Source organism: Mauremys reevesii, linkage group 8 (assembly GCF_016161935.1).
Source record: "Mauremys reevesii isolate NIE-2019 linkage group 8, ASM1616193v1, whole genome shotgun sequence".
Taxonomy (NCBI): domain Eukaryota; kingdom Metazoa; phylum Chordata; order Testudines; family Geoemydidae; genus Mauremys; species Mauremys reevesii.
The window spans coordinates 24,447,872-24,470,990 of record NC_052630.1 but is presented as its reverse complement, the minus strand read 5'-3'; the positions used below and the strand labels follow the sequence as shown (position 1 = coordinate 24,470,990).

Below are 23,119 nucleotides of genomic sequence, written 5' to 3'. Positions count from 1 at the left end.
CTCACTCACCCACCCTTTTATTTTTCATTTAGGTTGTGCTGAATTGTATCTGACAGTTTTTCAAATGCCTGCAATATTTTTACCTGGGTGAGTGGGAGTGGTGACAATATTTTTCATTTGGATCAGTTCATTCTATTTAATGTGCTTCCAATCTATAACATGCTTTAACAATGGCATGTGGGTGACTCTGGTTGGGGAAAAGTGTATTAGCTTTTTCTTAAATCACACTACTGCTGTGATGCATGCTTTCTCTGTATCTAGGTCCTGGCTAGGATAGTTTATTTAGTCCAGGAGTTGGCAACCTCTGGCACGTGGCTTGCCAGGGTAAGCACCCTGGCAAGCCGGGCCAGTTTGTTTACCTGCCACATCGGCAGGTTTGGCCAATCGCAGCTCCCACTGGCCGCGGTTTACCATCCCAGACCAATGGGGGTGGCGGAAAGCTGCGGCCAGCATATCCCTTGGACCGCATCGCTTCCCACAGCCTCCATTGGCCTGGGATGACGAACCCGCGGCCAGTGGGAGCCGCGATCGGCTGAACCTGCCGACACGGCAGATAAACAAACTGGCCCAGCCTGCCAGGGTGCTTACCCTGGCCAGCCGCGTGCCAGAGGTTGCCGACCCCTGATTTAGTCCATTACTGGTCCCTACAGAAATGTTATTTGACTATGCTTTTCATGTTACCCTTTTCTATGTGTTCAGGAGTGAGACTCCTGTATCAGCTGTAGGTTTACAAGTGGGAGATGGTATCCCCAAGTGTGCACAGGTGGACCCTATACACATTACAAATGTGGGCTGTCTATGGTGAGCTGTAAATTCTGCTGCCCAAAATTGTATTGTCAGTGAATACAGAACTAGCATTTGTTCTTCTATTTCCCTTTTCTCCTATAGGCTGAAGTTAATTCACAATTTTCATTCTACCTTTTGGCTTGAATCACATTTGTTGGTCTACTATTTACTGATTTAATTTCTACCTGCTCAAGAAAGATTGAGGCATTTCATTGCTTTGTATGGGCCACAAAACCAAAACGGGGCAATCTCTAATTTTTAACCTATTCTGGATCAAATCCATTAGTGTAGCCAATAGAGCTATGCCAATTTATACCATCTGAGAATTTGGACATTTTTCTGATTATTTGTTTTAGGATCAACATAGACATTTAATATATTGTGATGACCTCACTTCTTCATTTTTAATTTCTTCTTTCCTTTTAATTAAGATATCTGGTGCTCACACATCTGAGAAGAAAAAGGTTTGGGGTCTTCAATTTGGGGAAGCATATGGTAGATAGCAGTGGATTTATATTGTGAAGAATGTGTGTGTGTGTGTGTGCGCGCTACATTACCATCACTGGAATAGCTACAGTAGAGAAGATGGTAATTTGTGGTGCTGTTGATTGAATTTTGTGAGTGAAATGTGGAACACCAGTAATCGGACGAGAGTCTTCTACACTCTGTTTAAGCAAAGTTTATCAAATACACAAACAAGCAACTAGTAGCAAAGTCACACAACAGAGCTGACCAGGCACCGGTTGAGTCCTTGGGGTCTGTATCAATGGATCCTGATGGTGGCTTGACAGAGTTTCAGCAGTCTTACAGAGTCAGCAAAGTCCGAAGCTTCTCCTTCCTATCTGTCTCGCAAAGTCTGACACTCCTCTTCAGAGTCTGTCTTTTATACTCTGCTGCATTGTCTTGGCAACCGCACTGTTCACATGCTCTTCTACAGTTCTCTGGAAACTTCTCTCACTTGTTTACTACATTCTTCCTTTGGCTAGTTCTAACCAGTCTCAGAAAGTTTTACTATGACTTTCTGTAACCTAGCAGGCCCTGGGCAACTTAGAGTTAGGTTAACCCCTTTCAATCTACAACAGTGCCACACAACAACAACATGATGTTTTTTCCACATCACAGTTTATTCCAGGGGCTATCCATTTGTTCCCATGCCCTTTGCTATCCACTTTTTGGGATCTCCTTTGAGGATGATGTCAGCCATGCTCTGCGAATAGGTCAGCATAAGATTTGTTTTAAACTTCCCTGAGACTTCCAGTACACAACCTTTGACACAACTTACCAATACCCAAAAAGTCAGCAGACCTATGGTTGCTTCCATCCCCATATTTCCCATGCCATTTTATACTTTGCCATGGATACTTCAAGAAGACATAAGAAGAGTTTTCCCTCTCTTACACAGTTCATTTTTTCAGCTATGAAGATCCACTAGAATTATAAATTCCTCTAGCAAAAAAAAAAAGTGACCTACCTGCTAAATAACATTATTTTAGGTATAACTTTAGTAATGTGAATCAGAATAATCTTTGAAAATGCTCTACTCTGGTTGTAAAAGATATATGAAAACATCAGTTTGGACCCTCTATTTTTCTCATTTCTGAAACAATTTTAAAGCTCAGTTGCCTGCTATGATTATAATTATATTGTACAAGGTTTATGCTTATAATGTCAACTGCAATAAATTGAGTTTGTTTTGCCCATTTCTTTTACAAGCACTCATATTGCAAGCATATGATGTAATTTCATTTACTAGCCACATTTTTTCTTGTATATAAGTTGCCTGAAGAAACTACATAATTGACAGGCTCAATTTTAAAAGGAAACAGAAAATAGCTGGTTTCTAGTACTATATCAGTATCACTCTGCATGGAATATTTTCTGAAAAGTTATCTTGAGGTGGTAAATATTTATGTAATTTAAATGTTTAATAGATATGGTGAATACAACAGGCACTGATCACCTTACCTATTAAGTGATCAGAATCTGTTCTTCTGGTCAGTACTGAACCAATGTCCCAGACGGTTTTAAAAGGCACTGTGTTTTGGGGGGAACTATTTGTAGCATGAGGGCTAAAGTTTCAAACTGTCTGGAGGCTAGGGTCTGATTCTCTAGTGGGTGTAAAATACTACCATTCAGAACCAGTAGTGTTTTATATCCACTTTGCACTCATTTTGCACTGGTGTAATTGACAACATGAGATGCAGGGTAATGAATCCCCTAATTTACTTGTGTGATTGTAATAATTACACAAGCCTGAGTAATTTTCACTAGCAAATTGGCCAGTATATGCTGAGACTTTTTTTTTTGCAAGAGGAAAGGTATTAGTGCTGATGTCTAGGCTTAATTCCAGTTGACATTACTTTTTGCCTCTTTAAATTCCTCCTGCACTTTCAGATGGATACAGTATTCATCTTTATCTCCTGTCCTAAATTATTGTGTAGTGCTGCTGTGCATTGTTAAACATCTGCCTCAGAGGGGTCTGCATTTCAATGGTGTTGATTTCTATACATAGCATGAAAAGCATAACACAGATTATTATTCACCACATGTGTTCAGTTTTCTTAAACTCCACTAAAGCACTTTAAACCCCCAACTTAGCTCTGCAGTAAAGACATCATGCAGGGAGATAGGCAATCTCATGGGACTCTTCCTGCGGTGATGTAACTTATCTGAAAAAAAGCCTGATGTTCAGCACTAGGTGTGACAGAAGGCTATACCTGAACAGACAACTTTTTAATCTCCCCGTAAGGGGGAATTACAAGCTTTCTATATAGAATGACTTCCTGAGTAAGGTGGTCTGGAAGGAAAAAAGTTCAGATGTGCCTCAAAAACATATATTGGAGACAATAATGGGCTCCAGAAGAATGGGAAAAAAAGAGGTGGACTTTGGAAATAGATAGATAGATAGATCTCCAAAGTCCACCATATATATATATATATAGTTCAGGAGACAAAAGGAGAATGTTCTACCCAGAACAACCCACTATGAATTGGAACGGGGGAAAGATCCTAACAAAAGGTGAAGACGGTGGGAGTGATTCTCTCCTATGGAATGGCAGGGCCGCCCAGAGGATTCAGGGGGCCTGGGGTCCTCGGTGGCGGGGGGGCCCCGCTTCGGCAGTAATTCAGTGGCCGGGGGTCCTTCCGCTCTGGGACTCGCTGCCGAAGTGCCCTGAAGACCCGCAGCGGGGGGCCCCCGCTGCTGAATTACCGCCAAAGACCCAGCTCTGGGGCAGAAGACCCCCTGCCGTGGGTCTTCAGGGCACTTTGGCGGCGGGTCCTGGAGCGGAAGGACCCCCTGCCGCCGAATTACCACCAAAGACTTGGAGTGAAAGAAGCTCCGGGGGCCTGGGCTCCGCAAGAGTTTTCTGGGGCCCCCGGAGCGAGTGAAGGACCCCACTCCAGGGGCCCCAAAAAACTCTCATGGGGGCCCCTGCAGGGCCCGGGGGCAAATTACCCCACTTGCCCTCCCCTGTGGGCGGCCCTGTGGAATGGGCCCTTTTACACTATTACAGCAGTGTAAAAACTCCATTCAAGTCCTGGATCTGGACAGAGGGGAATTCCTCCTACTGAAGGTTTTGCTCGACAGTTTATGGTTGCCCCTAGCTTCAGTGTATGGGAAATATTAGGGACAGGGTCCTGGGCCAGAGGAGAGTGTTGTGAATAGGGGGAGTCGGGGCCTCAGCACATAATGCTGGGGGAATTATAAATCCAGGCAGTGCTGCCCATCAGAAGCAGCTGGAACTCTGTACTATGCTTCTGAGAGGTGTGGCACAACATCTCCTCCATAGTTACTGAGCTGGGAGCCTTTGCCTGGCTACCACCAGGAGATCAGAGGCTCTACCCACTGATTAGGAAGATAGACCAATTAGTGCCATGGCCACACATGGGTCTTGAAAGGGATTGAGTTTACTGTCCTAAATGATGCAATTGATGGTGAAAGAACTTCCGTGCTGGCTCAGGAGGAATCCCTCTGACCTTAGGGTTATGGTGGTCTGATGGCATACCCTGAATATATGATTGGTTAGAATTTCCCCCAGTTCCTGTGGTATGTTTATAAACACCCCAGGGAGTTTACACTGTGGAATATTGAACATGTACATATTCAAATTTAAGAGGTTTCTCATCAGCAATGTTGTCCAGATACACCAAAAGGACAGGAGACACTTGATATGGATTTAATCAGGCTGCAACTTTATTATTAGATGTGTGGGATTGCCTGGCAGATAAAAGTGTACATCGCAGGTAACCCCATGTTTATTCCGTAATTACCCAGGAGGCTTTTACCAGCTGCCCTTCTTTTTCCATCCAAGTCCCTCCAGCAACTCCATTGCCTTGCCATCCACCCCATCTCCTAGGAGGGGTAAGGTGGGCTATAAGAAAAGGGGGTTGGCTCCCTGCCGTTCCAAGTATAGGAGCCCCAAACCCCACACTGTTCTGTTCCTTTAACCGCATCTCCTTTAAGTCCTTTACCAGGCCATTTATCTGGTCACTGGATGCCTTCCCTATGGAATACCTGCACTAACATCTGCCCCACACTTGCAAAATAATTGGCAATATATATCCTACCACCCTTTGTGCCCACCATAATAGGTCTTCCCTGACACCTTCTTTGGGGAAGGATGAAAAAAAAACCCACTCCACCAAAGCCAACATGGTGGTGAGGGAAATATTCCTACCCAGCCTCTCTAAATAGGAGCGACTAGCGCAATGCCCACAGCAGGTTCAAACGCCAGGGCTTGCACCTTTAAAGCCTTCTGCCCTTACATTCCCAGGGGGATGAGTCAGTGCTGCAAAGCTGACCAACACCCACCTTTTTGCAGCAATTTAATCTAGTTCCCCTTCCCCCCTCACCACCATAAAGCACTACTGCCTTCCTCTGGCAAGCCTGGACAACATCCTCCTCGCTTTAGCTGCAGTGCGGTCATTCTCCTTTAGAGTCTCAGGAACCAGGAAAAAATATGTTAACTGATATGGGATTTTGTGCCCGAATCTTTAAAACGTTTTACTAACCTCTGAGACAATAGTTCTTCCTAGTTTCATTCTATCCTCCTGCAACATGGGTATGTTATGGAATTTTAGCTGCCACATTAAGGTGGCCAACTGTGTTCATTTGCCTGAAATCTTGACTATTTTGAGTTTGCATTTTTCTTCTATAAATGTGTTTTAGGGTTCTTATTAAAATCAGAAGGCTGCTCGGGTAACTCTTTTCCCACTGCTATATAGACTTCTCTGACCTAAGGATTATGCCTGATTTTAAAATCTCCAATTGCCTTCTTTTTGTCTGATAGTGGGAATGGAAAATAAAGAAGAAGCAGTATGGAGCTACTAGCAAGGAGATCTGTATGCATATTTCATGCATAACTGTTATAGTGAAGTCTACACCACCGCAACACAGACAATAGTAGAGATGGGAGGAAGTTCAGTTAACCCTTCTTGACCTCATGCTGAATTATTAAAGATCACAAACAAGAATCTGATGATGCTTAATTAAAGGTGTTTTATGCATGGTGCTTCCAATTTTTACATGATGTGTACAGATTGGATGTCATCCAGCATCTGAGAACATTTTCAGTGTGCAAACAACTTCAGTGCTTTGGGGAGTCAATAAGCCACCTAGCATTCATGCAGAAAGACTATGATAACATTCAGTTGGATGGAAAAGGAACATTATAACATACTGCTTTTGAGATTTAGATTTCAAACTACTTTGCCAACGGGGAGGAGTGTGCCCATTTTACAGACAGGTAGCTAAATACAAGTGAGGTTAAGAGCTACATTTTCAAATTTGAGAGTTTAAAGTGAGGCACCCCAGTACACAAGTGCCTAAAGAAGTGGCCTGATTTTCAGAGGTGTTGACCACTCAGAGTTTTCACTGAAGCAAAATACTACATTAAATATACAGATGTATGTAGCTTTTATGCAGGTACAGTATGTAATTACTTCATCATGATGAAAATGTCTTATCTGCAGTTAGGTTTCAACCAAGAATTGAGCTTTCAAGTTAGCAGAGGCAGATGAGAAAAATGCATGTTAGCCTGCAGTTAAGGTGTTAAGGAAGAAAAATGTTGGGAAACAGAAATGAAGATCTCAGACTGAGGAAGGAGATTGTTGGTCTATGAATAGTGAAGTCCTTCGGCACTATTTCAGCGCACATAACTGAGCTACATAGAAATTTCTTTCACAAAGAATTGAATGGTGATCATCTGCCATTTATAGTACAGTGCTTGTTTTCAAAAGGAAGCATCTGGAATGCAAACAGATTTGCAAAGATAAGCTACCCATTATGCTTGCTATAGTTAAATCATATACATTTAAAACCTACTACTATAAAAAAGAAAACTACAGTATTTTATTGCTGTCTTCAAATGAGAAGATTTAAAGAGTCAGTACATCTTGTTAGTTTCATATTCTTCAACTTGTCTTTTAAACCATTAGTAATAATGATGTATAATATACAATGACTATACTATATATTGACCCTATCCTTTACTCAGTCAAGACCATCTGCCTAGGAGAATGAATGGAATAAAATGGCAAATCTTCCCTCTCACCTAACTTTCCCCCAAACACTTATTTTGGAGGTTTACCTTCTCACTCAGAAAGTGGCCAATGGAGGATGACTCCATAAGGAATATAATCATTGGCCAGAAGAGAGGATGTTTGTAATGAAAGGAGGAATGTAAGATGAATGGAAAGACTTTTTATGTCCACCTTTCTTGGGCACATGCAAACTCCAGTGTACATAGGCAACGCCTGATTTCCTGGACAACAAGGATCTGATCCTGCTCTCATTGACATGAATGGTCAAACAAACATCAAGGGCCAAACATGTTATGTAATGATATAGAGTCTGACAGCAGAGACCAAGAGTCATCCTCCATTTTAGAAGGCAGGTTTCTGGACTACAGGGTCTAAGTCAGATAGCAAGAGGCCACTGCATACAGCAGGCTTTGGTTTCTGTGTTATGTAACTTAAATTCAAACAAGCTCCTGTTGCTTTAAAGCAAAGAACCACTCTGGGTACTTGAAGCAGTTGCTTAAAATAAAAGGCCTACTGCAGGAAGTCTTTTAGTGTGGGTTTCAAGAAAGGTCACTGGTGTATTATAAGCTGCAATATAAGATTTTTGCATAGTATATTTTGCGTTACAAACAAGTCTATTCGCTGTGCTCAATAAAAACAATGGTATTTGGCAGTTTTATGGATGCCATCAGGATTATGCTGTTTAATCCTCTTCTGTTATCTCTATTTGTGTGTGGTGCACCTGGGACTGTGCAGAGAGAGGAATGTGGAGCAATGACAGTGCAATGTTCTTAATTTAACAGGCAAACAACAGGTAAAAGAGTCAAGGACAAAATCTGGGGCCAAAATTCTTTTTCAGTGAAAGGTTCAGATTCTGTGACACTGAAATATTTTACAAATTCATGTCAGTTTTGCTAAATTGTTTTGGTTAAAAATAACCTCAAAAATTCATTTAGAATTAAATTCTCCCTTCAAATTTTCCTTTAATTTTATTTAAAAAACATTAAAGTGATCAACATTGAAACAAAACATTTCATTTCACCTTAAATTAATTTTTTCAACATTTCAGTTAGCCCAAAATAAAAAAAATCATTTTCAGTTTGACTCAAACTTTTTTTTAAATTACCAGTAAACCATAAACATTCACTATTTGCACAGTTCTTGTTGTACTAACATGCCCAGAGCGTACACTATCACACTGGCAATAGCTTACCTCCTAATATGCTTGTAGAGACATTGATGAGGCTCATACACTGAATATCTGTGTCTAATATGTCAACTGAACAAGAGTTGTTTATTGAAAGGCTCTTCAGAGGTCTGGATCTTGCCAGGAGAAGTACTCTGAGGAAGACTAATGGTACCACATCCTGAGTTGAGGTCAGGGCTGCTGTCTTTATATTACAGGAGAGAGAGGTATTATCTATCATTATGGGAAGTTAGATTTAGACTCAGGGAGAAAAATGCTGCCTGTAGCCAAGGTCAATTAAAGAATGTTATCTTGTAGGAATTCATTTGCCTTAAATAATTTCTGTTTCGCAAAATACAGGTGCAGCTGCTGCCTTTCGATAATGCTGGTATTCTAACAATAGACAGTGAAAATGTTAGCATTGATCCAGTCTTCACTATGTAGGTCCCTTTTACTATGTGTTACACATCACTACATATGAGCTTAGCCCAGGATGTGAAAAACAATATCCATTGTAACTTCAGGGGGCACATAAGGGAGCTTTTCCAACTGTATGTAGGAATTGTAAAACAAAATTCTTGGGCTTTTGTATTGTCTGAGCCAGTAATAAATCACAAAGGTTGAATTTAGTGCACTTGAGCCGGAAAATATTGGGACAGATGCTAATATACTGTGAATAAGCTATTAATTGGGTTATGATTTGGCATGTTTAGCTATTGCAAACATTTAAGGAATAAGTCTTGTCAGGATCTAATTATCACAAAATAATTACTGCTGTAGACGTTATAGCTCAGGAAATGTGAAGTGAATTCAAGAATCTCAATCCCCCTAGAGCAGTGGTCCCCAACCTTTTCGTCAGGCGGGCGCCAGACGAAGGACCGTGGCGGCAGTCGAACATCCGCCGAATTTCAGTGGCATTTCGGCGGCGATGCCTCTCAATGACACCGCTGGAGTTGAGATGAAACCAATATTTTATCTACCAATTTTATCTTTCAGAACATGAAAAGTCAGAGTAAGGACTATAAAAGAGCAACAAGGCTGCTTCAAGATGGTGATCATAAGATAATCACACTCTAGGGCAGGAGTCCCCAATGTGGTGCCGTGGATGCCATGGCGCCCGCGGGGGCATCTAAATGTGCCCGCGTCCTGGCCGGCAGCATTTTGAATAAGAATTTATGGTAAAGCATACTGTATAATGCAATGCACATAAATATAATGTAATGATCATCACCAGTGGCCAGTCTTTAGTTATGAAATATTAAGCCTATCTTAGGGAAAAAAACATGAATTTTTGTGCAACCCTAAATTACTGGGCATATAAACTCAATGCCCATGTGCAGCCTTTAGTTTGTTCACACATCTAGAGAGGGTTGCTTATCATAGAATATCAGGGTTGGAAGGGACCTCAGGAGGTCATCTAGTCCAACCCCCTGCTCAAAGCAGGACCAATCCCGCAACTAAATCATCCCAGTCAGGGCTTTGTCAAGCCTGACCTTAAAAACCTCTAAGGAAGGAGATTCCACCACCTCCCTACATAACCCATACCAGTGCTTCACCACCCTCCTAGTGAAAAAGTTTTTCCTAATATCCAACCTAAACCTCCCCCACTGCAACTCGAGACCATTACTCCTTGTTCTGTCATCTGCTATCACTGAGAACAGCTGATCCCCATCCTCTTTGGAACCCCCTTTCAGGTAGTTGAAAGCAGCTATCAAATCCCCCCTCATTCTTCTCTTCTGCAGACTAAATAATACCTGGTCCCTCAGCCTCTCATCATAAGTCATGTGCTTCAGTCCCCTAATAATTTTTGTTGCTCTCTGCTGGACTCTTTCCAATTTTTCCACATCCTTCTTGTAGTGTGGGGCACAAAACTGGACATGGTACTCCAGATGAGGCCTCACCAATGCCAAATAGGGGAACGATCATGTCCCTCAATCTGCTGGCAATGCTCCTACTTATACAACCCAAAATGCCATTAGCCTTCTTGACAACAAGGACACACTGTTTACTCTCATCCAGCTTCTCGTCCACTGTAACCCCTAGGTTCTTTTCTGCAGAACTGCTGCCTAGCCACTCAGTCCCTAGTCTGTAGCAGTGCATGGGATTCTTCCATCTTAAGTGCAGGACTCTGCACTTGTCCTTGTTGAACCTCATCAGATTTCTTTTGGCCCAATCCTCTAATTTGTCTAGGTCCCTCTGTATCCTATCCCTACCCTCCAGCGTATTTACCACTCCTCCCAGTTTAGTGTCATCTGCAAACTTTCTGCGAGTGCAGTCCACACCATCCTCCAGATCATTAATGAAGATACTGAACAAAACCAGCCCCAGGACCAACCCTTGGGGCACTCTGCTTGATACAGGCTGCCAACTAGACATGGAGCCATTGATCACTACCCGTTGAACCCGATGATCTAGACAGCTTTCTATCCACCTTATAGTCCATTCATCCAGCCCATACTTCTTTAACTTGCTGGCAAGAATATTGTGGGAGACCGTATCAAAATCTTTGCTAAAGTCAAGGAATAACACATCCACTGCTTTCCCCTCATCCACAGACCCAGTTATCTCATCATAGAAGGCAATTAGGTTAGCCAGGCATGACTTGCCCTTGGTGAATCCATGGTGACTGTTCCTGATCACTTTCCTCTCCTCTAAGTGCTTCAGAATTGATTCCTTGAGGACCTGCTCCATGATTTTTCCAGGGACTGAGGTGAGGCTGACTGGCCTGTAGTTCCTCGGATCCTCCTCCTTCCCTTTTTTAAAGATGGGCACTACATTAGCCTTTTCCCAGTTATCTGGGACCTCCCCTGATCTTCATGAGTTTCAATAACTCTGCATCAGAGGGGTAGCTGTGTTAGTCTGGATCTGTAAAAGCAGCAAAGAATCCTGTGGCACCTTATAGACTAACAGACATTTTGCAGCATGAGCTTTCATGGGTGAATACCCACTTCGTCAGATGCAAGTCTCTGTAGTCACATCTGCCAATTCCTTTAGCACCCGTGGATGCAGTGCATCTGGCCCCATGAACTTTTGCTAGTCCAGCTTTTCTAAATAGTCCTAAACCACTTTTCTCCACAGAGGGCTGGTCACCTCCTCCCCATACTGTGCTGCCCAGTGCAGTAGTCTGGGAGCTGACCTTGTTCGTAAAGACAGACAAAAAAAGCATTGAGAACATTAGCTTTTTCCATATTCTCTATCACTAGGTTGCCTCCCCCATTCTTATGCTTGTGCATAAGAGTTTGTATGTGCACAAACTGTGGGCATGTTATTGTGAAAATCTGGCCAAAAATTACACTTTATCATACTGCATTTTAATTTGAACAATTACTGAAAAACAAACAGTATGGGTGACAAGGGCAAAAAAATGGAAAAAAGCAGAACAAATGGATGGTATACTGAATGGAACACATTACTGTTTAAACTGTTGTGGGGTACGGGGAGGGTGGCTCCTGAGCTGAAGTCCCTCTTTTATTGGCACGATGAGAGAGAAAATGCCCTACAAATAACAGATGTTGGTCACACCACTGCTGGATGATGCAATGATAAGGGTGGTATAAGAATCTAGATATGATAGGTATTCTCCATCAGCTTTGGCATTCACTTTTCCCTGCTCTGAACAAGTCTTAATCCATCAAACTTCAAGGCACATTTCTAAACCCATTTGTTTTCCCTAGCTGTGAAGGATTGGGTCATTGGGAAGCCTCTAGTGGGAGATCATAAAGATTTGACACAAGTTTTAGGTGGCTGAATTATTATATATGTTAATTGAAGTGGGATTTCTGGAATAACCTGTGCTTTTTTAAATGTGTCAAGGGGCACCTGCAGCAAAGAAATAAGTATACAAATATATATAAACAATATGAAAAATAAACAAAGCTGATTCCGATGCTTTCTGTGACTGGATATTAACAACTCCAATCTGGACAACCACTATCCCACAGGGCTCAGAGCACAGCTGCCAGGGTTTGTACAGCAGCATAGAAGATATTTTGTACAAATTATTTAATGAGCTAATTTGCATAGGCAATAAATTGGAAATAACTATAGACTTCAAATTATAAAAAAAAAGTGTGGATTTAGTGTTGGTGAAAGATATTGACTTAACAACTCTTGTCATTAAAATCCACTGGGGAAGTAACAGGGCTATATAAGTTTCCATGGAGCATAAAGTACTTGGCCTACCTCATAAGTCTTTTAACTAGTGCAAAGTAAAGTGCAGAGAGTACAGGTGGGCAAAACATTTTGCATTCTTCAGATTTAGCAGCAATGAAGTTGTGTGTGAATTCTTGTCAATTTTGCTGAATTGTTTCAGTTGGGGAAAAAGACAAAGAGAATCAAACCATATTGTTCTGACAGTTCTGAAAGAAACATTTTGATTTTTGAGTTTGAAATTACTTTTTATTTAAAAGTTTCCTTTAGTTTTATTTCTAAATATTAAAAAAATTAATCAGTCCAAAATGGAAATGAAATATTTAGTTTCAAATTAAACATTTTCAGTTGATCCAAAAACAAAAGCATTTTCAACTTTCTGATTCACTGAAAATTTGAAAAAAAATGCATTTTCAGTTCAACTAAAAAATGTTTTCCTGATTTTTCCCTCCCACCCCAAATTACTAGGGAACTGAAAAAATATATTTGCTGAGTTATAACAGTGTTTGTGCTGGAAATTATATCTGCCAAATTTATCCCATATGAGGGCTACCAAATATCCATTAGATGAGAACAACTTTTTTATCCCTGCTGAACTGAGTTGAATCATACTGATTATCCAAAGGTACATTCAAATGGCTCTATGGTTCATTAGCAATGCATAAGGCACCCAGTTCCCTAATAAACACTAATGTTACTCTTTCAAGAATAAGGATTGCTTTCTGGAAGAAAAAAAAAAGTCTATTAAATCAAGTTCTGACCTTGTTAGAGCATACACTGGTGGGCTCTTCCACTCTGTGAACACATAGGAGTAATCGCCTATGCACTGCATCCGGAAAATACAATCAAATGTCCACTCTGCTCTTAAAGGGACAGTTCCTGTTAACTACACTCAATAAAAACACAAAATAAGCATTAAACAAAATAAAAACACACTTCTAAATATAACCATTGACTTCAATGGAGTCAGAATTTACTCAGTGTTTTCAGATATAAGAGCATTAAATCTATTTATTATAAATATTCCTGGATTCTCACAATAACTTAAGATGGGTGATATTCTATATATATCAAGCTTAGTGCCTTGTTGTAGAAAAATCACAGAACACCAGCTATGTATCTGAATAATGGCAAAGCAGACTGTATAATACAATTCACATAAATGTACTGTAATGATCCTCACCAGTGGTCAGTCTTTGATTTTTAAAATATTAGGGCTGTCAAGCAATGTAAAAAAAAATCATGATTAATCATACTGTTAATAGAATACTATTTATTTATATGTAAAGATTTATTTAAAGATTGCGCTACAGTACTTGTATGAGGTGAATTGAAAAATAATTAATTTTTACAGTGCAAATATTTGTAATAAAAATATAAAATGAGCAGTGTACACTTTGTATTCTATGTTGTAATTGAAATAAATATTTGAAAATATAGAAAAATATCAAACATATTTAATAAATTTCAATTGGTATGCTATTAATAGTGCAATTAAAATTGTGATTAATTTGTTAAATTACAATAATTTTTTTGCGTTAATCATGTTAGTAAACTGCAATTAATTGACAGTCCTATTATATATCAAACATAAAAACAAATTAACCCTATGTTAAAATAAAGTCAAGGTTGCAAATTTAAGTGCTAAAAATAGGAAATGGCAAAATTAAGGTTACTGCTAACCTTAAATTGCCTTTGTCTATGCATTATAATAATATTTAACTACATTATCACACTCAAATTCTTTTCTGTGTGAGTGGTGATCAATGATTGAACCAAGAGCTTTCAGATCCATAGCACGGATCAATTCCACTTGCTAGACATAATTTTTAGTAGAAGTAGGGTTGTTATCCTGGCTGAGGGCTGTAACAGGGCACAGCTAGGCCCCTCTATTTTCTGCCACTTCTGCGCCCACAAACTAGCCAGAGACCTCTGCTTTGGTACAATCACATGTGCTCTTTAGTTACAGTACAAGTTCTCACCACCTTGTAGCTACAGATAATGTCAGGCTTACAGCCAGCAGGCAAGACCAGCATCTAACTCCCTGACTCCTCCCTTTCCTCTTCTAGCTTCCTTCCTGTCAGCCTTTATGTAGCCCCTGGCTAACAAGGCCAGCAGCTGTTGCCTGTTTGCCACTTAGGCCTGGGCTTACTCAGCCAACTCCAATTCCCCTTTCCTGATTGGAGCTTGCATGACAGAGATCTGGCTCAGGGTTTCCTAGCCAGCACCCTGTCACATGGCCCAACATCTAGCATGATACCCCCGCCCCCCACCAGACACTTATATAACTATTTGTGATGTAGCAAACACACAGGCTTATATAACTGTGTGATGTAGCACTGGAATGTTGAGTGTCAGGATCCATGGGTTCTAGTCTTGGCTCCAGGAGCAGAGTATTTTCTAATGAACAGCACAGTGGTTATAGCTAAACATGTACATTCTCATTTGGAAAGGTAATGGGTTCTAGTTTCCTGTTCTGCCTTAGTGACAACTTGTATAAGTTCTCTGCTACCTTATTGATAAAGGGAAAGGAAAAATATAGTTGCCTGCCTGCTAGGAAAGGGATAAGAGGCCTTAGTTAGTAATAAATTATGAGAATTGTACATAAATATTAATAGCACACAGTAGAAAAGGGAAGACTAGAATTTATGGGCATGTGGCTCCCCAGTTCAGTGCTCCTTCTGTTAGGCCAAAGGGTATATTTCCTAAAAAGAGAGTCTCTCTCTCTCTCTCTCTCTCATATACATATGTCTGAGATTTTACTTGACCTGCATGGCACTTGGCAGGTCTATGGATACATTAAGGTAGGAACTCAAAGCTTGTGAGGTTCCCACTAAAGTGCCTTTTAAAAACCAATTAATCTTGTGCTAACAGCTAAACTCAAGGAACCTTCAGTGCTTTAGTGATGAAAGCTCATGAAGATTTGTTTTCTGAGGGAAAAGCAGTTTTTATTTAATGTGTTTCCAAATTTTGAATGAAACATGTGAAGGTAAATGAGGCTATTAGCCTCTGGTGGTACAGTCCTAAATTATTTGTTATGGTTCCCACTGAACTTGAGTAGATTTTGTAAAAGCTGAACTGATGAATATTAATGAACCTGGCCTATGAGGCTCTAGAATACTGGGAGATAGAACAGTTTGGGTAGAACAAAGAGGCATTTGGCATGAGCCAAAAAGTAAAGAAAATGAAAGGGGAAAGGACTGGATTCTGCCATGTTTAGATTTAGGGTTGGTCCTCAGGGATGCCCCGGCAAGCACCAGTCCCAGCAACAGCTGTTAAATTAATGTAAATTTAAGTCAACCTTTTTAAAATTTCACCCAAAGCCTTTGTGAACTTTTTATGTACTGAGACATCCTCGCATGACATTGCACTAATGGCTGTATATGCCCTATCACTAATGAACACTGGGGAGAATAATGATTGAACAATGTTAATTTAATTTATTAAGACTGGCAGACTTAAATCCCTGGAACATTATATCATACTACTTACCATGCAGCTGTACAGGGCTGTATATTTAAAAGTCTTTTGGGTCATAATTTCAACAATAAAGTGCAGAGCTTGCAAAAAAGGTGGTTTTTAAAAATTATTTAAATATTCAAGGTCAGAACCATTCTTGTTCAAAGAAGAGCAGATTCTGAAAACACTAAAGTTTTCTGGGGAAAAAAATAACATTCATGTTCGAACGTTTGAAATAGATTTTTTTTCATCTTGCAAGTCTCTTGCTACCAATACTGTAACTGTTGTAGAGGAGAGTAAATGCAGGGGCGGCTCTAGCCATTTCGCCGCCTCAAGCACGGCGGCACGCCGCGGGGGGCGCTCTGCTGGTTGCCAGTCCCGCGACTCCGGGCACGTCTGTGGGAGGTCCACCAGAGCCGCCTGCCGCCCTCGCGGCGCCGGCAGAGCGCCCCCCGCGGCATGCCGCCCCAAGCACGCGCTTGGTGTGCTGGGGCCTGGAGCCGCCCCTGAGTAAATGGAAACATTTTGAAGGGTTATTGATTTTATTTCTCAAACTCATCAACACTGTTAAAAAATGACACACAGTCATTGAAATGAAAAGAGGTTATCTATTTTCCTTGAAAATCTGAACTGCTATAGTGATTTCAAATGATGAAACCAGATGACTGTACTTTTTGACATCTCTTGTCTTTGCAAAAAATAAATAATCTACTGCTTTTCTATTTAAAATGTGTGCACATAGGAAGGAAAGAGTGTAATTGACAAAGAGTTTGGGAAACAGTATGATAACAGTAGGGTATTAAACAGCTGGAATCTAATAAATGTTTAGCTGGAAAAACAGCCCCAAAGCTTTATCTATCCTAAAATTATGATTGTATTATTTCCCTGTGGCTTACTGACACTTCTTGTTCAACTTGTCATGTACTACCTTCATAATTATTCTCTCCCTTGTTTTATATCTGATTTAAAATTTTGGTTCATGAATTTGTGAGCAGTTGATTGCTTCTAATTTTGGTTCTATGTCTGAGCAGATTCTCAAGTAAACCAGTGGAGGCATAACTCACAAACATTATGCAGTCATGGAATAAGAAGCATGGAAGTCTTTTAGGAAGGTACTTTCCCCCTTACTCTTCCTCTCTCTTGTGTCCCCTGCTCCCACTCCTCCAGGCTAGCAAACTGTCTGGTACCTGGAAAAATGTAAGGAAAGTGTTGCTAATACAGTTTACAACCATAGAAACTAGATGTGCAATCACATAGAAAAGATTATGAGGAAAGTTTGAAGTACAAATACTTTTGCACTTATAGAAAGGGTTCCATTTCTTCTTCCACTATTTTGCAGCTGCAGAATCGACTCCTCACAGCGGAATTGTGCTCAAGAATCTACACTTTCATTTAAGTCCCCAGGGGTGTGAATAAAATCAGGAAAACAGGAGCAAAGAGTAAACTGATGCAGATTACAAGATGCAAAACTCCTGATTATTTTCTGGGCTGCATGATGGAATCATCAAAATAGTGGGCAGGGAGGGAGGTTAGGGGAGGAGGAAACCGATTCCATCAAAGGGAGAACAGGAAAAAGGAAGGTAAACTATCCAAATGAGTGTAAACCTAAATTAAGAGTCCTGTTAAATTCAGGATGAGGGGATAATTTTCTTGGCCTGATTATTCTCTTTAATAATAATAATAATTAATAAAAAGTGAACTAAAATCTGGGAAAAGGGTATCCCTACCAATGAATGATAAAACTGAGTTGGCAGAGGGGAAAAAAAGACAGTTTGGGTGAAAGGGAAAAGGTTTGATAGAAGTTAATGAAATAAAGGTGTGTGACATTGCACCCCATAATGCTTAATAGAAATATGCTTATAAGTATAAATATGATATACCTGGAATATGTTTTATGCTAGATATGCCATGTAACATATCATTGCAAAGGTTATGTTCTTCTGAATGTATTAATCCTATTTGTATGCATATATCATTTTTATCTCTGAAGTTATGTGAAGTTATTTAATTTGTTTGCTGTAGAAAGCACATAAGGCAGATTTGGTCAACATAGTGTGATGGGGTTATTCAGGTAATTGGGAGTACTTGGCTAACAATGGACCTTGATAGACGCTAAACCACATCTGAGCTTTCCTGGGAACATTCAGACTAATATGTAGACAATGGTGTCAGCCTGTAAAGAACTGAGTCATGCATGGACATGTGACTTGCCCATGTGACTCCAAAACTCCATCTTGCAGCTGTGATTCTGCATAGAAGAACACAAGGGGTTTCCACCCACAAGAAAAAGACTATATAAGCCCCTGGAAGCCCCTCCATTTTGTTTTCAGCTGGCTCAAAAAATAACCTCTCCACCCCCAAAGAAATGCCTGAAAGAAATTGGAACAAAGGACAGTAACTACGAGGGTGTGAGTGATTGCTGGACCAGACTAGGAGGAAGTCTAGTCTGTAAAAGAAGCTTATTGGAACATCTCTGAGGGTGAAATTTACCTGCATTTAGTTTCCTGCTGTATTAGGCATAGACTTTGTGTTTTTTTGTTTTATTTTGCATGGTAATTTACTTTGTTCTGCCTATTATTACTTGGAACCACTTAAATCCTACTTTTTATATTTAATAAAGTCACTTTTTACTTATTAATTAACCCAGAGTATGTATTAATACCTGGGGGAGAAAACAGCCATGCATATCTCTCTATCAGTGTTATAAAGGGTGAACAATTTATGAGTTTACCTCTTATAAGTTTTATACACAGTAAAACAGATTTATTTGGGGTTTGGATCCCATTGAGAACTGGATGTTGGAGACAGGAGCACTTCTTAAGCTGTTTTCAGTTAAGCCTGCAGCTTTTGGGGGATATGGTTCAGACCTGGGTCTGTGTTTGTAGCAGGCTAGTGTGTCTGGCACAACCAGGCAGGGTACTGAAGTCTCAAACTGCCAGGGAAAATGGGCTTAGAGGTAGTCTCAGCACATTAGGTGGCAGTCGCAAGGGGATTTCTGTGACCCAACCCATCACAAAGTGATCAGTTGATTCTTGGAATACACAATAATCTTGGAGGTAGTATAAGAAATTAGATCAGGACCTGTTAGTGTAATTTACAGGAAGCTAAGGGAAGCCTGGAGGACAGAACATGGTTCATGGTAGAGTTTAATTACTTATATATTGATTGGATTATCTATTATGCAAACAGTTTGGAGGGGATATATGTTTCTAGAGGTAAATGCAGTGTGTTGATCATTCCCAGTAGCCAAATACAGTGTTGTTCTGTATTTAAACATAGGAATGAAAAGTGTGTTTAAATAAGGTAGAATTAGGGGACGATATTTAATGCCCCAGTAATCAATATACAATAGGAAAGAGATTTATGACTTGATTTTCAGAGATGCTCAACATCTGCTGTTCCCACTGAAGTCAATGAGAGCTGCAAGTGTTCAGCACTTCTGAAAGCCAAGCAACTGTGTCATATATCACAGTTGAGAAACAGTTGTACAGAATGTTTGGCTTGCTTCACCTCTGATTTGAATAGAAGAGGTTGTTGTGCCTGGATTATTAGATGTATTTATACATCTCAGATGCACATACATTTATACATAAGATGCACATCACCAAAGTGTTTGGACTTGAACCTACGGTACTTATCTCAGGTATTTCTGCAATGCCCACCAGCATAGTTCTAAATGCCAGTCCTTGATGTCCATTGACTTTTTAATTCTCTCCAGAGATTTCCAGCAAGAATACACTTAGTGCCAATTGAACTCAATCACACTACTAAATATCTATCAGATGTTAATGTCAGATGGCTTCCCTTATTGCCAATCAGTCTAATTCAAACCAGTTACTTAGAGGAGAAAACAGTCTCCTAAATCACTGTATTATAAATCTCCTGGAACAGCCATTCTCTTAGGAAAAAATACCTTTAAAGGATTGTGATATAACTTGGAATTCTGATTTAATTCTGTAATGGTATAGAAATCTACTGAAGAAAAGAGGTGCAACATTCCTAATAAACAGATGGAGAACCTGATTGTGCAGTTCCTTCTGGTTAAGACTAAATGTGAAAGAGGCCAATGTTTTAAAGAAGAAATAAAATAAGCAATAAACAGAAAGCTTTTACAAATGACAATATGGTGAGGAGGTGGAGGAGAATTAGGTGATCTATAAAAATGATAGAAATAAACAAGTTAAAAAGATAACTAGAGGACAACAAAATATTAAATTGCAAAAAATGATCTTACAGACAATAAATATACTCATGCTCAATTGAATACATACAAAAAGAAGAAGAGCTCTTGTAAGCTCAAAATCTTGTGTCTCTCACCAGTGGCAGTTGGTCCATTAAAAGATATTACCTCACCCAGCTCGTCTCTCAAACTACAAAAGGGTGATTTTATTCCACTTGAAACACACACACAAGGGAGCTAGAAATTGGGACCATGGTAATGAGATGATTTCTCTAACAGTCTTTTTTTAAATTTTTCAATCATCTTTCTTTTCAGAAAGGTAAAAAAGGATGAAAATCTGCCTTGAACGATGACCGTATGTCCTGGCATGAGGTGATGAGCGTATAGTGCAAACAACAAAGGACCTTTGCAACATTTATTTTGTTACATCTATTATTTGATTAATTATTTCAAAATGCACCACCCTATTAAAAGTAATAAACAAAACCAAACAAAAATATGACAAATGGGAAAATGAGCTCACCCCAAACAGAATATGTGCAAACAACCCCTAGTGCAGGCATATTTATGCCAATAGAAAAGTGCTCTGTATTTGTATGGGAATAGCTATACTGGAATAAGCATTTTTATACCAATATAACTGCATCCACTCAAGGGGGCTTATACCAGTTTAAATATATTGCTGTAGTTAAAGCAATACAACTTTTGTGTATAGACAAGCCCTTAGTCCATGCCATAGTACTGTAAAGTTGGAAAATAATCTTTCAACCACAGAGTTTACTTTGCACAAGGTTAATGCAATTAAAATGCTTGCTGCACCAAAATATGTCAACAATACCTTTTCCCAACTCCTTTTTGTTAGATTTTAGTCCTTTACATTTAAAACAGTGACTCAGACGAAGTGGTATCAGTTGAACCATTGAACTCTTTGTATTTTATATGGTAACTTTTAAATTGAACAACAGGGATGGCAGGGTGGGCTTGGGAACACTGAAACAACTGAATTGTTTATTCCTTTGCTCAGCTCAGAACATATCTTGGGGAAGTTTGTTGGTAATTCATTTCAGGGCAGTTTTCAGTATTCAGTATTCAGGATACCATGAGTGGTCTCTGGCCATAGTTTATAATACTTGTTTTCTATTAGGAATATAAAGCAGCTGTCTCTGGGATCTTTAGTGTATTTACTGCTTGTGATGGGTACCAGATTGTGAGACCCTCAGACTTTCTCTACATTGAGGTTTCTCTGAAAATTTCCCACTGTGGCTGTAACACTGGGGTAGGGATTGTGGGATTCCTAGACATAAACAGCTATTTTTACCAACATATAGAATCATAGAAACGGAGGGGTGGAAGAGACCTCAAGAGGTAATCTAATCCAACCCGCCTTCACTGAGCCAGAACCAAGTGTACCTACACCATGCCTGACAGATGTTTGTCTAACTTATTCTTCAAAGCTTCCAGTGATGGGGATTCCACAATATCCCTAGGTAACCTGTTTCAGTTCTTAGCTATCCTTATAGTTAACAAGTTTTCTTAATATCTAACCTAAATCTATCTTGCTCAGATTAAGCTGGTTGATTCTTATACTACCCTTGGTGGACATGGAGTACAATTTATCAGTGTCCTCTTATTTGAAGACTCTTATTATATCATGATAGGCATCTCAGAACAAGGCTAGATGGTATGGTGGTAAAACACTAGCAAGTTATATACACTAGCATTTCCACTATTGCTAGTACCAGTGGAGTTACACTGGTGTTACAGTGAAGGAAGATTTAGAGCAAAACCTCAGTGCAGATGCAGCTCTGAGGATATACATTTCTGTTTATCCAAAGGACAGGCATAACACAGTCAACAACAATGTAAGTTTCCCCACAGTGCTTTGGCAGTGTTCGTGGAGGTAGGAGTAGCTTTAGGAGTAAGAAGGTGATTGGACTTTCATTCCTGTTCAGTCTTTGATGTCTCTTTCTCCTGCCATGACCAATGCATATGCCATGTTAGTGCAATGTCCCATAATGTTTCTTGCAATTTGTCTAAGTGTTCTAAGAGAATCTATAAACTATATGGGTATTAGAATGTCTCCACATCGGCTGAACTAATTTTTTGCATAGTTATTACTGCTTAAGTTTTACTGTTGTTTTTTTCCCCCCCTCAATACTAAGTGTGTCTGCAGGGCACAGCAAAAAATGTCATCATTGAGACTGCCTACTATTTCTATTATAATCTCCTAAATTCAGTATCTGGGGTGATTTAATGATGTGTGGACTTTCCCATGTACCCCCAGGAAGGAGGAAGGGATGTGCCAAGACCCCAGTCTAGGCTAACACGATTGGACTGTTAGGTGGGCCTTGTAGGGAGCAAGCTTCTCAGCCTAAGTCACTGGACTGGGATTAACAGGGTTCATGCTAGCGCTCTAAAAATAGCTGTGTAGACAGTTTTGGAGTTGTGGCTCAGGCTAGAGTTTGGACTCTGAAACCCAGAGAGGGGGTTGAGCTTGAGACCCTGAGCTCCAGACAGAGTGGCAATTTCAAAGCACTGTCTACACAGATAGTTTTAGAGCACTAGTGTGAGTCCCACTAGCCCAAGTCTGTCGACCTGGGCTTGGAAGTTCATACCTGTAGGCTGTGTAGACATACATGTAGGGGTTATGATTTCTTCCCCAGTGGCCTCCCCACACTTATGCCTAGCGTCCCAGTCACTGGTCTCTGGGTTTGCCCCTAAATGCATGTTACCAGAAAGATTCAATTATCCGGAAAGCAGTATGCCATAAAGCACAGTATATCAAATCACATTTGATGTTTTCCATTTGAAAAGACCTCATATGAAGTTTTCTATGT

At 40.1% G+C, this 23,119-nt stretch overlaps 2 long non-coding RNA genes across 2 annotated transcripts; one reads left to right on the top strand and one right to left on the bottom strand.

Annotated features, from left to right (window-relative positions):
• Nucleotides 1-6,368: 6,368 nt before the first annotated feature.
• Nucleotides 6,369-14,699, bottom strand: LOC120371108. Its single transcript, XR_005584144.1, has 3 exons — nt 14,629-14,699; nt 13,405-13,529; nt 6,369-7,033 (listed from the first exon to the last, which is right to left on the bottom strand). It is a non-coding gene; the product is annotated as an uncharacterized LOC120371108 (long non-coding RNA).
• Nucleotides 14,700-15,008: 309 nt separating this feature from the next.
• LOC120371109 lies at nt 15,009-20,723 on the top strand. Its single transcript, XR_005584145.1, has 3 exons — nt 15,009-15,096; nt 17,134-17,214; nt 20,598-20,723. It is a non-coding gene; the product is annotated as an uncharacterized LOC120371109 (long non-coding RNA).
• The last annotated feature ends 2,396 nt before the right edge of the window (nt 20,724-23,119 follow it).